This window comes from Aethalodelphis obliquidens, unplaced genomic scaffold, assembly GCF_003676395.1.
Source record: "Aethalodelphis obliquidens isolate GAN/ISIS:26980383/991018 unplaced genomic scaffold, ASM367639v1 scaffold2, whole genome shotgun sequence".
Lineage (NCBI taxonomy): Eukaryota > Metazoa > Chordata > Mammalia > Artiodactyla > Delphinidae > Aethalodelphis > Aethalodelphis obliquidens.
Genome location: NW_020837946.1, coordinates 34,505,807 through 34,519,715, shown reverse-complemented (window position 1 = coordinate 34,519,715; position 13,909 = coordinate 34,505,807).

Genomic DNA, 13,909 nt, shown 5'->3' with positions numbered 1-13,909 from the left:
ACCAGAAGCTCCCTACCCCTCAAGCAAGAAGCAAGTTAAGTCCTACTCACAACACTTTGTTACCAAGGGCCTTCCTTCCTGAGGCCACCCTTACCAGTGAGAGGGTTACCCCAACATTCCAGAAAGTGAAATCTACACCTGAAGAGAACAAAGCCAGGGCATCCCTGCTAGGCAAGCTCAGGATGCTGAAGCAGAAAGCTGGTCCTGTATCCTTCTCCCTTCTCCCTCCAATTCTATCCCAACCCTCATATGATGCCCAAAGGGACCTCCTACACGACCCCAGCCCCTCCAATGTACAGGGACACATCCCCTATCTCCAGCCAAGCTCAAAGATGTCATTGTGCAGGAACTTAATCCATTCTGTAATAATGTAATCAACCCTTTCTTAGGTGGATACTCTGAATTGTCACTCATCTGACTCTCCAGGACCCCTGCTCTACTACTCCTGTCTAAAGCCGACTATGTTCCCATCTCTCAGGAATTTTTGGTGTTCCTTTTCCCTATTAAAGAAAGCTGAGGGTTTTATGCAATCACCTAAATGTCACATAAGGGGATTAAAACCTGGGCTCCCATTTTAATGTGTGTGGAGCTTAGGGGCTTCCAGTCCCTGGAGAATCTAGTCTTCCATTTGAGTTTTCCTCTTTTTCTAAATTTAAAAGACTGACATGGCAAGATGAACATCCTTATCTTGATCTCAGTTATGGTCCTGGATATAGTAGCTCAAAGAGGTTGGGCTTAATACCCTTTCAATCTACAGAACTGATTGTTATTTGTGATGTGGCAATACATCAGCCCACACATAGAGTTGGGGTGTTGGAATGGAAAATGTTAATAAAACCAAGGTGATGTTTCTCTGAGCTTGTCACTTCAAAGGCCATCACCTCTGATAGCATTTCACCAAACCTGGTTTATACAGCTTATAGCTTACCCACTTCTCAACCGTATAATCTGGCCTCCTCTCTCACCACGCTACTCAAACTGCTGTTCCCAAAGTCCCCAAAGACCTCCGTGCTACTTTAGCCCTTCTTGACCTCTTAGCAGATTCGTCATGGTTAGCTTCGCCCACTCCTTCCTTCTTAAAATACGCTCCTCCCTTGGTTCCTATGATGCTGCACCCTCGTGATGTTCCCGCTCCTTCTCAGGCTCTTCCTTCCCTGTTTGCTTTTTGTTTGTCTGTTTTTGCACATTCCCACCAATGTTGATGTTCCTCAGGACTCCATCCTGGACCTCTTTGGTTTCATTCTATGGGCATTTCCTAGACAGCCTTATCCACTAGTCAGTATCTATAGCATCTTGAGGCCAAGGCCTATTTCTCTCACCTGTATCCTCAGTCCCAGAACAATGGCTACACATAAGATACACCTAACAAACATTTGGTGGGTTAAATTGCTGTTTCTCTTTAATAGCATCAAATCTATGGCTGGCTCCCAGGCCCCCTCCATCAGCGCCTGTATTTCCCCACAGAAAGTGTAAAGTTTACTACACTGTACTTCCTAAAGAAAGACAGAGATTGTTCTTTCCTTGGCCCTTCTCCTGTCCCTTGGGTAAAATTTCTCAGGTAGGCTCCTGAATAGTTTTTCAACCTGCAGTTCACTGCCTGATAGAAGATCATAAAGTTAATGTACTAGGTTACAACCACAATTTTTAAATTAAGCAGAATCTAATACACTAATATAGGCAATATCAAAATGTTTTATACATGAGGGACGGGATTTATTTCTTAAATCTCTGTATGTGTGAATGTGTGCACGTAGCACACATTGAGTGTACTGGTAAAAATGTAAAATTTATATATTACAGTGAATTATGGTCAAAAAAAGTTTGAGAAAAACTGCTCTGAAGTGTCCACATACTATATCCAGGTCAAGGGTAATCCCAGTACAGTTTATCTCATAAACAACATATCCTTCTACTAAGCCCTAACAAGTATCATGAACTTAACTCCATTACAGAGCAAGTTTCAGAGTAAGTAATCTTTTCATTTTAGTAGCTTCCTAAAAAGATGGACTACTCAAAAATTCAGGGCTTGTGTTGTCACTTAAATTTTTTCTTCTTTTAAACAAATTTGATTAAAATAAAAATTAAGGGCTTCCCTGGTAGTGCAGTGGTTGGGAATCCGCCTGCCAATGCAGAGGACATGGGTTCAAGCCCTGGTCCGGGAAGATCCCACATGCCGCGGAGCAACTAAGCCCGTGAGCCACAACTACTGAGCCCGCATGCCACAACTACTGAAGCCCGTGCACCTAGAGCCAGTGCTCCGCAACAAGAGAAGCCACTGCAATGAGAAACCCATGCACCACAACAGAGAGTAGCCCCCACTCGCTGCAACTAGAGAAAGCCCACGCGCAGCAACGAAGACCCAACGCAGCCAAAAATAAACAAATAAAATAAATAATTTTTTTTTAAAAATTAAAAGGTCATGATATATTTTGCCAGAATACATTTTCATAGCATCAAAATGATCTGTTTCAGAAAATGCATTGTTCTATGTGAAATGAGTATCAGGAGTTCTACACTAGACAAAATCCTTTGGAAATCCATACATGTGGCAAGTTTGGACTGACACAGACACTCTTCAGGACTGGGAAGGTGACCCATGATTCTCAGATTTTACCTCCTCCAGAGGGCTTACAAGAAGGACAACTAGGAACCTATTCCAGGCCCTAAAAATAAGGGTATAAGTGGTAGAAGAATCTCCTTTCCAATGGTGGTGAACTTTTGAAATCCTGGGATAAATGTATCTGGTAGATTGGGAGAGTGTCACCTTGTGCAGTTTCAGAACCACACATGGAAGAGGCCATAATGATGCATCACAATTCTCTTTGTGTTTTTTGCTGTTGTTGTTGCTGTTTTTAGTGTGCTTGTTCAACAACGACATATAACCCAACACTACATACACCATTGTCTCCCAGTTTCCCTGTCTTCCTCACCCAATAGCATACCCATCTGGGCCATATGTCAGAGAGTAGGGAACCTCACTGGAGACCTGGGATGATCAACCTGTCATGAAGCCCTTGCCTCTTTGCCCTGGGGAGCATTTGTATCTTCTCCCTGAGAGTTCTTGACCCCTTGGGACTTTTCGTTCATAGGTGCAGATGGACTGGGCTTCATTACCTGTCTTAGGTGTTGGGCTTCTCCCCTAGTCCAGCACTCAGAGGTATAAACAACTAAATTATATAGTTGCTATATGCCAACCAGGAGAAAGGGGAAAGCCCTCTAAGGAAATAAGAAAGCTCTGTACAATAGAGACAGTGGGTATCTGTAATATCATTCAATGCACAGTGGCAGAAAATGAGACTGGAGAAATCACCATGTAACCTGGAGATGAGGGAAAAATCAGGCGTATCAACAAACATGACCACCCTGCAGACGAAACAGTATTCCCATGTCAAAGAAGAGTGTGTCTATAGAAGAGGCGAGTCATCATCAACTATAGCAAATTGGTCTCAAAGAGGAAAAACTGTAGCCGCAGCCTTGTTGAGGGGAGAGGGAGGTTAAATCACAGTAGTACACATCAGAAGTGTGACTGAATTGAGTCCAATCCCAGCTCCCCCACTTACTAGCTGTGGGGCCTTGGGCAGTTAGTTACCTAACGGTTCCGAGTCCCAGTTTCCTCATCTAAAATGGGGACAATGGCAGTGTCTGACCCATAGAATTGTTGTGAGGGTTAAGGGATGCAACCCATGCAAAGTGCCTGGCAGGTGCCTGCACATGGTCAACTGACAATAAGTGTGAGCTGCTAGCGTTACTTATGTTACTGTTAACACTAATAAGCGATTCATCCTAGACAGGTGTTTAATCATATTTATTCATTCAATAAATATTTACATCAAGCGCCTGCTATATGGGGGTTCGGCCACAAACGTGACCCATATGGTCCCTGTTTTGACTGAGATGGTGTATTGTTCATCAAGTTTCTCTATGGCTAGAGTGAAGTATCATTCAAATATTTCTGCCCAACGTTAAGCCCACCAAAAAGTGTTCTGATCACAGTTTGGCTTCCCCTGTACATTTGCCTGCAGGAAGAGTGCACTGGGCCAACACTGTCTGTACAGTATGGTTTCTCTTATAAACTAATGTAATGAGTCTGCATTCTAAGCAATCTCTGGGGAGTCTGAGCAGTCTCCTAGGGGCCAAGCGACTCTAGAGCTCTGATACAGTTAGGTATCCGGTGGGTTAAGCAGCAGACTCCAGGCTATGATGAATGCCACCCTCCAGGGTCCTGTTTCATCCCATATCTCTTCACCCTATGAACCCTCCCAGCCCTGGACACTCTGCCCAGGGGGCTGGCATCTGCCTATTTTCGAATAAAGACAACTGAGGCATGAGGGGCAACAGCCCTGAGCCTGGACCCTGAGGAACTCCAGCTGAGCCCCGACTCCACCACATCTAGCCACCTGACCCTGGGCAGGGCACTCAGAGTGCAGGGATCTCGTTCCCCAGGGTGGTGGACAGGATTCAAGAGTGGAATATATGTGGAAAGGCACTGGTGGCATCACAGAGGAGACAGGCGTAAGAATCACAACCATAGGATCCCTCCCACCTCCCTGGAGCACTCTGGCTTACCCAGAGGGAGGTAGGGGAGACCTGTGTACCTCCAGCTGCAGGGAAGACCAGACTGCTGGTGAGGACAGAGCTGCTCCATGGTCACTGCTGCAGGACCCGAATGAACCAGTATAGGTGGAGCAGTGAGCCACATGTTGATGTCATATGAAGGCCCTTGAAGTTTTCTTGGGCCAAAATAACTCTCCCACCTGCCTGCTAATTCCCAGCATTAGTCACTCACTGCTTGAGGGATATCTTAGGCATATTAATGTGAGTTAAGGTATAACTGATCTGTCAGGCAACAGATTAGCTAAAGAATACATGAGTAGAGAAAAAGTTATGCAATTCACAGTAAAAACTCTTCGATGGCTTCCCTTGTTCTGATAATAAACTATACAGTTCTGAATGTGATTGCCAAAGCCTTGCATGGTCTGCCCTGCCAACCCTTCCCAAGGATCCTTGTGCCACAATCACTGCACTAGGACCACGTGGCCTTCTTCAGCTCCTTGAACACACCCAGCTTTTCCCTTCCTCAAAGCCTTCGCACATGCCGCCGGCATCAATCAGGGTGATGATGGCGCATATATATATTCTTCCATGCATGCATCCACATACATATATACGTAAACGTGCATACGCACATACATGTATAGATACACATATATACCTACAAAAGTATACATATATACATACATACAAATATGTGCACAAAAAGATTTATTTTAAGGGACTGGCTCATGCAATTGTGAGGGCTGTGAAAAGTCTAAAATCTGTAGGGCAGGCCAGCAGGCTAGAAAAACTTAGGCAGGATTTCTATGTTACAGTTTTGAGACAGAAGAATTCCTTTTTCAGGAAACCTCAGTTTTTTGCTCTTAAGGCCTTCAGCTGATTTTGAGGCTCACCCAGCGTCAAAGCAATCTCCTTTACAAGTCGACTGACTGTAGATGTTAATCGTATCTACAAAATACCTTCACAGCAACATCTAGTGTTTGACCAAACAGTTGGGCACCATAGCCTAGCCAAACTGACACATAAATTTAACCATCACACTGCCTCTCTGCCTGGGATTTCCCCTCCCTCCCTCACCCGACTGGCACCTTCTTGCCTCCTAGGTGTCACTGTAAGTATCACTTCTTCAGGAAGCCAGCTCTGCCTGTCACCTTATCTAGGTGCCCACAGCGGTTCTGTCTCTAAGCACCTTTTATTTTTCATCTGTTGCCCTGCCCCAGTTCTAAGCTTACTTCTGAGTCTACTTATTTCCCCACTGGATCTCCCCACCCGGATCTAAGCTCTATCACAGCAGGGTCACGTAGGTTCTGGTCACCGCTGCAGGTTGCTCTAGCCCATAGAGCATCTTCAGGTACCTTAGAAAAGGCTCCCTTCCTCCAATGTGCCCCTCACAGGTCAGGGCCTGGGGAGCAAACTGGGCTTCCACTGCCTGAAAGCCCCTGTGCAGGAGTCAACCTGTGCAGCCAGCAGAATGAGAGACAAGGCCTGCAAGAGAGGACAGGATGAATGAGTATCCCGGACACATTTGGACAGGGCCCATGTTCTGGGATGCTTACATTTCAACTTGAGAAAAAGACACGTAAAAACACAAGGAGCAGCGCTTCCCTGGTGGTCCAGTGGTTAAGACTCTGTGCTTCCACTGCAGGGGGCATGGGTTCGATCCCTGGTCGGGGAACTAAGATCCTACATGTCTCGAGGCATGGCCAAAAAATAAAATTTTTTTAAAAAATTAAAAAAAAAAAAACAACACAAGGAGCTTGGTGGTGAGGGAGCAGGGTTCAGGCTTGTGTGTGGGAAGTGGGGTGGGATTGAGGCAGCAGGAGGGCCTTAGTGGGGGTAGACAGAAGACTAAAGGATAAGAGAAAGATACCAAAGAGGAACACCCCCTAGCAGAAGGAAGGGAGGACAGGGTGGGGTGTCAGTGGCAACTGGAAATTGGAAAGGACCCAGAAACATACCCCATCAGAATTAGAACAGACGCCAGGGGACACCTAACCCAGAGACCCTCAACGGTAGGCACTGCCCCCCAAGAGGATACACTGGACTCTCCGAGAAGGGGCATACTTACTCTGTAAAAGCATTGATTCATTATTATAGTACTCCAAGTTTATACTTTGGAAAAAGCTTTTAAAAACCTATTATTTTCTTAATTCAGAATACATACAGAGAACAAATTTCTGACATGGGCCTGACTAGGCGTGTCATCCAAAAAGCAAGATGTTTCTAAACACTCCTCATCCTTTGAGAGTTTGTGCTGTAGGTAATACCTGAACCTTTGGCCAGCTTGGCCACCCTCACCCACGCAGTCCCCTCGGACATGTGCACTCCAGCCCTCACACCTGGAGTGTGAGGACAGCTTCTGAGTTACTGCCTGGGCCTACTCTCCTCCAGAACAGAGCTCCGTCGGGGCCCAAACAGTTCCCTGCACAAACAGAAACCAAGCTCTGCAACAGAATTCGGGGCTGCCCTGGAACTGCTCACAAGTGACAGCTGAAAATACCCTCATCTTAAAAAGAATAATCCCAGGAAGCAACAATTTAGAAGAGGCCAGAGGCTGCCAGCCAGGACTGACACATGTTTAATCAGTGGTGTATTTATTCTACAAACATTCACTGCACCCCTGTGTGGGCCAGTCACTGGGCCAGGCTGGAGGATACAGTAGTGAACAAGAGAGATCCCGCTCTGTGCTTCCCCAGCAGACTGCCAGCTACAGGCTCCAGAGATGGAAGAAAGGGGGACCTTAAGGTGCTTATCTAAATCAGCTAGGTCACTGTGCCTACCCTTCATGGGCTGGGTGTTCCAGGGTATGTTATTTATTACCCTCCCTTTTAATTTTTTCTCCTCCACCCCTAGGGCCTAGACGAGTCAGGAATATTTCTGGGGTTTTCTATGTTCTTCACCATAACAGATGCTGTGGTTGCATCTCACAGGGTGAGGGGCCTGGCCCCAACTTTAACAAGCAGCAGTCCAGCCATGCCAGAGCTGATTCGGATGGCCTGTGTAAATTGGTTTGCAGACCTGATGTGAGGTCCTTCCTTCCTGTGAATTCTCTGCAGCTCCTTCAGTGATGCCTAATGAGCATGGGGGCTGGTGATATATGTTAATTTAAAAGTAAATTCACACGTTCAACAAATAGAATGCTTTCATTTCAAAAATAAAACTTACTCATTTTACATTTTCAAATATGAAGCTATAAGATTTTTGTATTTATCAAAAGGGCATATGCATTTTAAAGGACTGAGAAATGGTGCTTCCTATCTGGGCCCTGAACGGGTTACAGGCAGGCTTTGATCCTTCGAGCTGTGCAGCAGTCTTCAGCCACAATCAGCCTCCTCTGCTTACCCCAGGTGTGCTGCACATGATCATTTCCTTAGAGCAGCATGACCTGCATTGCCCAATACCATAGACGTAAACCACAAGTGGCTATTGAGCTTTGAAATGAGGCTAGTCCAGACAGATGTGCTAGGAGTGCAAAATACACACTGGATTTTGAAAACATCTTACCCAAAAAGAAGAATGGAAAATACTTCATTAATAATTTTATGATTAGATGTTGAAATGATAATATTTTGGCTATATTGGGTTAAGGAAAACATTATTAAAATGAATTTCACCTGTTTTACTTTTCTTAATGTGGTTATTAGAAAGTTTTTAATTATATATATGTGGCTTCCATCTGTGGGTCACATTACATTTGTATTGGACAGCACTGCTCTGGACAATCCCTACTGCACCTTAACCTGAGGAAAAAAAGACAAGACTTACAGGCACTGGTAGTTAGAAGAGATTTAGTGGATGTAGGGGGCTGGGGAAGGAGGATAAATTCTTTGCTTAAGAAATAAACTTTTACAAGATCTAGAATTAAAAGTGCATACCAAGAAAGAAAGAGAGGAGGGGAGAACAAAGGACAGGAAGGGGATCGGGAGGGAAGGAGAGGGAAAGGGAGGGGAGGGGAAGGAAAAACATCAAAGGGAAAGGACCTCTGTCTCAGTCAATTCAGGCTGTGATAACAAATTACCATAGACTTAAACAGCAAACATTTATTCTCACAGTTCTGGAGGCTGGGAAGTCCAAGATCAAGATGCCAGCAGATTTGGTATCTGGTGAGATCCTGCTTCCTAATTCATAGACGGTTGTCTTCTTGCTGTAACCTCACATGGTAGAAGGGTAAAGAAGCTCTCAGGGGTCTCTTTTATATGAGCACTAATTCATCCATGTGGGCTTCACCCTCATGACCTAATCACCTCCCAAAGGCCCCACCTCCAAACACCATCAGCTTGAGGGTTAGGATCTCAACACAGAAATCGGCAGGGGAGGGGGTTGGACATAAACATTCAGTCTATAACAACCTCTAACCTTATTCTATCCCTCAAGTCTCCTCTCCTCCCAATGACCCCAGCCAGACTGACTGGCCCCCAGTTTCCCTGCTATAGCATCTGTCGTCTGAACACCATTTAGCAGTTTGGGTCAGTTCCACAAGCACATTCTGTGTGAGGCATTGTGTGGCACCCAGGGAGAACCACAGTAACGATATGTCTGCCCCGAGGCAGTCAGCCTAGTGGAGAAGCAGCCATGGAAACAGCACTGGCCATACCAACCTCCCCGTGCTGGGGACTGCACACTGAGAGCTGTCTGATCCTCCAGTTCTCTCTTCATCCCCAGCTGGACTGCAAGCCTTAGAGTGGGTGGCATGTCTTATTTCTTCTGCCTCCATCGCTGAGCTGCGATATTCATAAAACGCTAACTTATTGGAAAAGGTTTGCGACATAGTGGCTTTAAAATCAGGTGACTGCAACTACTGAGCCTGCGCGTCTGGAGCCTGTGCTCCGCAACAAGAGAGGCCGCGACAGTGAGAGGCCCGCGCACTGCGATGAAGAGTGGCCCCCGCTCGCCACAACTAGAGAAAGCCCTCACACAGAAACAAAGACCCAACACAGCCAAAAATAAATAAATAAATTTATAAAATCAGGTGACTGGGACTTCCCTGATGGCGCAGTGGTTAAGAATCTGCCTGCCAATGCAGGGGACACGAGTTCGAGCCCTGGTCCAGGAAGATCCCACATGCAACTAAGCCTGTGGGCCACAACTCCTGAGCCTGCGCTCTAGAGTCTATGAGCCACAACTACTGAGCCCGCGTGCCACAACTACTGAAGCCCGTGTGCATAGAGACTGTGCTCCGCAACAAGAGAAGCCACTGCAAGGAGAAGCCTGCGTGCAGCAGCAAAGACCCAATGCAGCCAAAAAAAATCAGATGACTAGGTTCAAATCCCAGCTCTGCCACTTAAACTAGCTGTGTGGTTTTTTTTTTTTTTAACATCTTTGTTGGAGTATAATTGCTTTACAATGGTGTGTTCGTTTCTGCTTTATAACAAAGTGAATCAGCTATACATATACATATATCCCCATGTTTCCTCCCTCTTGCTTCTCCCTCCCACCCTCCCTATCCCACCCCTCTAGGTGGTCACAAAGCACCGAGCTTATCTCCCTGTGCTACGCGGCTGCTTCCCACTAGCTATCTATTTTACATTTGGTAGTGTATAAGTGTCCATGCCACTCTCTCACTTTGTCCCAGCTTCCCCTTCCCCCTCCCCGTGTCCTCAAGTCCATTCTGTACATCTGCGTCTTTATTCCTGTCCTGCCCCGAGGTTCTTCAGAACCATTTTTATTTTTATTTTTTGGATTCCATATATATGTGTTAGCATACAGTATTTATTTTTCTCTTTCTGACTTACTTCACTCTGTATGACAGTCTCTAGGTCCATCCACCTCACTACAAATAACTCAATTTCATTTCTTATCGTGGCTGAGTAATATTCCATTGTATATATCTGCCACATCTTATTTATCCATTCATCTGTTGATGGACATTTAGGTTGCTTCCATGTCCTGGCTATTGTAAATAGAGCTGCAATGAACAACATTGTGGTACATGACTCTTTTTGAATTATGGTTTTCTCAGGGTAGATGGCCAATAGTGGGATTGCTGGGTCGTATGGTAGTTCTATTTGTAGTTTTTTAAGGAACCTCCATACTGTTCTCCATAGTGGCTGTATCCATTTACATTCCCACCAACAGTGCAAGAGGGTTCCCTTTTCTCCACACCCTCTCCAGCATTTATTGTTTGTAGATTTTTGATGATGGTCATTCTGACTGGTGTGAGGTGATACCTCACTGTAGTTTTGATGTGCATTTCTCTAATGATTAGTGATGTTGAGCATTCTCTCATGTGTTTGCTGGCAATCTGTATATCTTCTTTGGAGAAATGTCTATTTTGTTTTTTAACCTTAGGCAAGTTTTTGACCTGTCGGTGCCTCAGCTTCTGCACCTGTCAACTAGAGAAAAAAACGGTACCTACCTAGTAGAGACCCTGCATTAAATGAGCTGAGCTGTAAAAGTCTTTAACAGAGTCTGACACATATTAACAGCTAAATAAGTACTAGCGATAGATATTATCAGCCTCTGCCACCTGATAGGATGGGGTGATAGGATAGGGTGGGCAGGGGAGAAGGAGTCCAAGGTAAGTCCGAGGTTATACTCAGGTAAGTGGAGGAAGTGCCTTTAACAGAAGTAGACAACACAGGAGGAGGAGCTGCTTTCAGAGGCAAGGTGGAGAATTTGATTTTAGATTTATAGCCTGGTTGTCAGCCAAGGGGTTTATCCAACAGGCAGTTAATTCAGGATTGGCAAGAGGTCTGGGCCGCAGACAGATTCATGAGTCAGTGCAAATTAGTCATTAGAGCCAGGAAGTACTGAACACCTGGAAAGAAGTGGTGAGCGCTGGAGTCTGGGCACACAGCCAGAGCGGGAACACACCTTCAGGCAGAGCCAACGCCTGCCACGGGGAAGGGGGCGACCACTAGACAGCAAGATCTGAAAGGCCCTGAAAAGTCCCCCATTACACACCTACTTAAAACAAAAACCCTCTCCTCTGCTAGCCTGAAAAGCACAAGATCACACCCCTGCAGTGGATGAACCCCAGCAAGCCTCGATTAATGTGCCCCTAACTCCAGGGGGGCTGAGGGTATCAAAACTCAGGTGAGGAGCCATGGACTCCGGTCTGCGGGCTGATGGGCAAATGTCACTTGGCAGTGGCATGGATGAGGCCAGCCAGGCGGGAGAGGCGGTCACAGGAAATAAGCCGCGGAACGTTGGGCGACTTCGGGGGAAAACGCGCACAGGCTCAAACCGTTTGCGGCCTGGGAAGCGTTCGGCGATGTGCAGCTCACCCAGACCCGGTCTGGAGCCACTGGCCACTCTGACCAGCCTCTCCCGGTGCCCAAACACCCGTCTTGCCATAAATCCGAGACCGCAAAGGCCTGGCGAGAGTCCCGCCGAGATGCGAAGCGCCTGGTGACGAGCGAGGAATGAATGCTACCTGCTCAACCGACACTTCCCGCGGGACACGGACGCTTTGCTTTCTCAGATAAGACTCAATGGAGAGCGTGGTCGTGCGCCCACCAGGTCCGGGGCGCGGCCGAGCTTCTCGGGCGGGGAGACTCCACCGGGTCGGGGGTCACCAGGCCGGGGCGGGGCTGGGCGGAGGTCCGGACGCGCACGCGCGGAGCACGGGCCGCGCGAAGGTCCGCCCCGCGAGGCCCCTGGGCATCGCGGCCGTTGGGCCGTTGACGCCGCGGCGCGGGGAGGACCAGGATCCAGACAAGCCAGCCAGCCCCGCCACGACCCGCTCGCGGGGACCAGGGGACAGCAATGACCAGGCCAGCAGCAGCCATCCTCAGTTCTCCCTCCAGGGCATCCTTGTAAAGAAAGAGCGCCGCCGGGCGTCTTGAGGACCCATGACCACGAGACGAGAGTGGTGGCGTTTATCCTTGTGCTCTGGAGCAAAGAGAATTTAGGCCAAACATGTTTAAGCCAGCCTGGCTGTTTTCTGCAGTAGATTCAGTGGTTCTTGAAAAGCATCTTGGTAGGAAAAAGAAACTGAAAACTGTACCAGGCAAGGGCTGAAGGAAACCGTTCTGTAAAGAGAAGTGCTTAGTGGTGACCAGCCAGGATGCTGGAGCGAGGCTGCCTGGGTTTGAGTCCTGGCTTTACTACTTCTGGAGTATGACCTTGGGCAAGTTTCTTAAACTCTCATGCCTTGGTGTTTTGGACCTGTAAACGGGTACTATAACAGTCCTTGCCTCATTAGATTGATCTGAGGATTAAATAAGCTAATACTTAGAACAGTGCCTGGCCCATAGTGAGCACTCAGTAAAAATGAACTCTTATTGTCATTCCAGAATGCAGGTGCCTTCGCCAGTGCAGAGTCATGGCGGCATTGCCGGTCCTGCAGAGAGAATGAAGCTACCAAAGAGAACACAGACACAGGACGCTCAAGTTAAACAAAGCCACAGCATCATGCAGTCCTTTTCATTAAAAAATTAAATAGCCGTCTAGAAAGTTGTGAAGCAAATTGGAGAGAGGCCAAGACTTCAGTAGAAATCACTGAAAGGGATTTTGTACTTAAAGACTTTTCTTTGAGCAAGTGCCTATGTAAAAGTTAGCAACTGTCTGTGATGAGCACTGAAAGCCCTGAAATAAGTAGTGGGACTCCTAGCAGGACAAGAACAGCATAGATCACCCAGAAGAGGGTCCAGAAAGAACATAGACCATCGTCTGAGCCACAGTGGATAGGCTCATTATCAGTTCTTTAGTACGAAAGAACAGGATAGACCCACTCTAAAATCTTCAGGATAAAGCTCATTACAGTATGAATTTAGTCATTCTTTTTTTTTTTTTTTTTTTTCCGGTACGTGGGCCTCTCACTCTTGTGGCCTCTCCCGTTGCGGAGCACAGGCTCCGGACGCGCAGGCTCAGCGGCTATGGCTCACGGGCCCAGCCGCTCCGCGGCATGTGGGATCTTCCCGGACCGGGGCACGAACCCGCGTCCCCTGCATCGGCAGGCGGACTCTCAACCACTGCGCCACCAGGGAAGCCCCTAGTCATTCTTTTTAAAAGAGCATCCATTTTGTCTTTATAAAGTCATAGGTGAACCAGGCTTTGTGCTAGACATTGGAAACACATGGTGAACAAGACAGACCCTGCCCGCATGGAGTTTATGATCCTAGGAGAGACTTGACATTAACCGAGTAATCACACAAATGTCATTGCAAGCTTTGTTAAGTGCTCAGAAGAAATATGAAATGGTCAGTGAAGATAATATAAGGGACTTTGAGACTTGGGAGTCCGGCAGCTTTCTGAGAGAGCAACAGCAATGCTACGCCCTGAGGATAAGGGGATGTTGCCTAGGCAAGAACTGCAGCAGATGGTGCCAGGGAAGAGCATGCTTGAAGGCTCTGCGGTGGGAAATGAGGGGTGTGAGCCAGCGACTGGGAGAAGGCCTGTGCAGGGAGCATGT